Below are 2,870 nucleotides of genomic sequence, written 5' to 3'. Positions count from 1 at the left end.
AAAAAAAAAAAAAAAAAAAAGTTTTTAATTGAAATAAAATTTTACCGCTTCCTCCTCCTCCCCCACTCAAACCCTTCCTGTCTCTCAACTTGATGTCTTCTTCAATTATACTTGTTACATGTGTGTATGCACAAATATATGTAAATAGAACCTATTTGCTCCATTGTGTATATATGGCTTCAAGGCTAAACACACTATATTCAACAGCCAATAAAGGGGCTCATCCCTGGGAAAGGGTAATTCTCCAACAGTCATTAGTTAGCTGTCTTTCATTGTCTAGGGATGAAACACTACTAAAATGTTCTGCCCTCCTCACAGTATGTACATTGATATTACCATTGCTCGAGTCATTATAGAGCCATTTCTAGGAGAGACTTTCATAAATGACTCCCTAGAATTTTGGCTCTTACAATCTTTCCCTCCCCTTCTGAGATATGAATCATGGATGTTGATACGTTCATTGGGGTTGTGCTCTCCACATCCCCACAATCCATTGATTTGTGTATTGCGTCCATTTCTGGTTTCCTGTGATGGTCTCCTTTTGCTGTAAAAAGAGGCTTCTTTGATGGGGGAGGGCGTTAATACACTTTTATTTCTAAGGGAGTCCTAGAAGCAGGCTTACTAAGTCAAATGTATGTATGCATGCATGCATGTCCCACTTTAACACTGCTGTACTTTAGATATACATTGTTGGATAACAAATTACCTTTAAAAATTAGGGGCCTCTCAGTTACATGAGCTGGCAGTCAAGGATGGTTCTACCATATAGCTCTTCTGCTCCACACAGCCTGGATTAAGACCACGCATTTAACTTCTTCTCAGTTAGTGGTTATGGTTCACTTGCTGCTCCAGGAAGCTTCATTCAGGTGGTAAGATCCTTGGTGTCCTTCAGTCTCTCCACGTGAACAGCTAAGATTGCTCTCAGCATTGAGAGCTCAGGGATGCCTTTTCCACAGCAGCTGCCTTCAAATAAGGAAGACAGAAATTGCCAATTCTTTTAAACGCTAGGTCTAAAGCAAGTCTGGTGTCATTTTGGGCCATGTTTTTGGTTTTAAACAAAAAGGCATAGAGAGGCAATATTTATTGGTGGCAGGATGAGGAGGAGGGAAATCAATGTCAATCATATTTGGAACTTATGTTCAATATCTTGGGTTACCTTTATGCAAAAAGTGCCTAGAAATGAACTCACAGTCCTTGAGTATTTCTCTTTATTTTGCAAATTTTGCCTTGATTGCCTTTCATTGGTTGTGCTACTAGAAGTCAGTTTAGGGGTGGTGTGTTGGCTCAGAGAGTAAAAGTGCTTTCTGCCAATCATGATGACCTGAATTCAATCCCAAGGACCTATATAGTGGAAGAAGAGAACTAACTCACAGGTTTTCCTCTGATAATGACATATACTGTACATGTGTATACTCACATGGCAAATAAAACATAAAATCAGTTTATATAAGCTATTTATGAAATGAAGAAGCTAATAGTTTGCCATGCAATAAACGAATGTTTTCTACTGGTCTCACTAAGACTTTTTTTTATGGTGTCTTTGGCCTCATGGAAAAATTAAATTACATACGATCAATCCTGTCTATCTTCTCTCTTGCCATGCAGATTCTCAATCCCCAGTTATGAAATGACTTCAATTTTTCTTTTGCCTTAGTAGCCTTAATCCATCTGAAATTACTTTCTGTAATTACCACATGAGAATAATCTTTGTATTCTTTTTGGACGGAAACTAGATATTCCTTTGTCACTGACTGGAGATATAATCCTTCATTGACTGGAGAAATAATCCTTCATACATTAAATTGCCATTTATATTTGTATTTATTTCTATATTTCTCTTCATTGTCTTTATTGGTCTCTGTCTTGCTCCATCTTCTGTTGGTGTTAGGGAATGACTATCTGATGGTGGGTAACTTTTATTGAAAAAATTAACTTAGCTAGTCATAACATAGAAAGTACATCATAACATGAAAGAAGAGCAGATAAACAAGTAGGTATATGGAGAAAAAACAAGAGAATTGGCCTTGCTTTACAACAACTTGCTATGAAAATAATCCACGAGAGTGTAAAACCACGCATGAGGGTAGTGCTTTCTTGAAACAAACACCTATTAAAGGAAATACTACTGCCAGCAAGATGGCTGAGTGGGTAAAAGCACCTTAACAATTAGTGTGAGTCCCAGAACCTAAGCCAGATGTGGTGGCATGCTCTGTAACCTCAGCAACTCATAGTGTGGGATGGGAGGCAGTGATACCACAATAGTCTAGTTGCTTTCAGGCCAGATATACTGGAGTCCACAGTGCAAAAACAATAGAAGAGACACTAACTCTTAACACTGTTACACAATTCAATATCAGATTGTTCTTTTTTCATTTCATTTTTAAAGTTTTATTTAAAATTCTTCTAGGTAGGGTTTCCCTGTGTACCCGTGGTTGGCCTAGAATTCACTATATTAACTACATGTAATCAGGCTGCCCTTCAGCTTGTGACAAGCCTCATGTCTCTGCTCCCCTAAGCTAAAGCTAAAGAGTCAGCCCTTTTACAGTGCTGGGTTCACAGGTACACACCTTTGTGCACTATTGAAAGACTGAGCCTTTGGCTGCACGAAAGAGGAAAAAGGAATCATTTCATGACTGTTTTGAAATGTGGTTGTATTAATATGCAAGGCAGGATTTTGTAGAAAAGAATCACATGAAACTAGAAAATCATTTGCTATTCCATGGGCCTCATAAGTAACCAGGCATGCAAAAGCTACTCAAGATAACGGGATTTATCTTAGGGGTGAAAAAGACAAAGGACAAGTGCCACGCACACTTGCGTGATGGCGGTATTTGAGGCAAAAAACTTCAAGGAAAGTCAGCCTCCTGCCT

The 2,870-nt window shown here is 38.5% G+C and overlaps 1 long non-coding RNA gene across 1 annotated transcript in view; it reads right to left on the bottom strand.

The window, feature by feature from the left end:
- LOC116069346 overlaps nt 1-2,870 on the bottom strand; it is a 9,754-nt gene that overhangs the window by 3,047 nt on the left and 3,837 nt on the right. The window contains exon 3 of the long non-coding RNA XR_004109986.1: nt 707-963. This is a non-coding gene — a long non-coding RNA (uncharacterized LOC116069346). The remainder of the gene's footprint in view (nt 1-706; nt 964-2,870) is intronic.

The sequence above is a fragment of the Mastomys coucha genome, unplaced genomic scaffold (genome assembly GCF_008632895.1).
Source record: "Mastomys coucha isolate ucsf_1 unplaced genomic scaffold, UCSF_Mcou_1 pScaffold22, whole genome shotgun sequence".
NCBI lineage: Eukaryota > Metazoa > Chordata > Mammalia > Rodentia > Muridae > Mastomys > Mastomys coucha.
The sequence above is the reverse complement of the archived record's forward strand: the minus strand, read 5'-3'. Positions and strand labels throughout refer to the sequence as shown.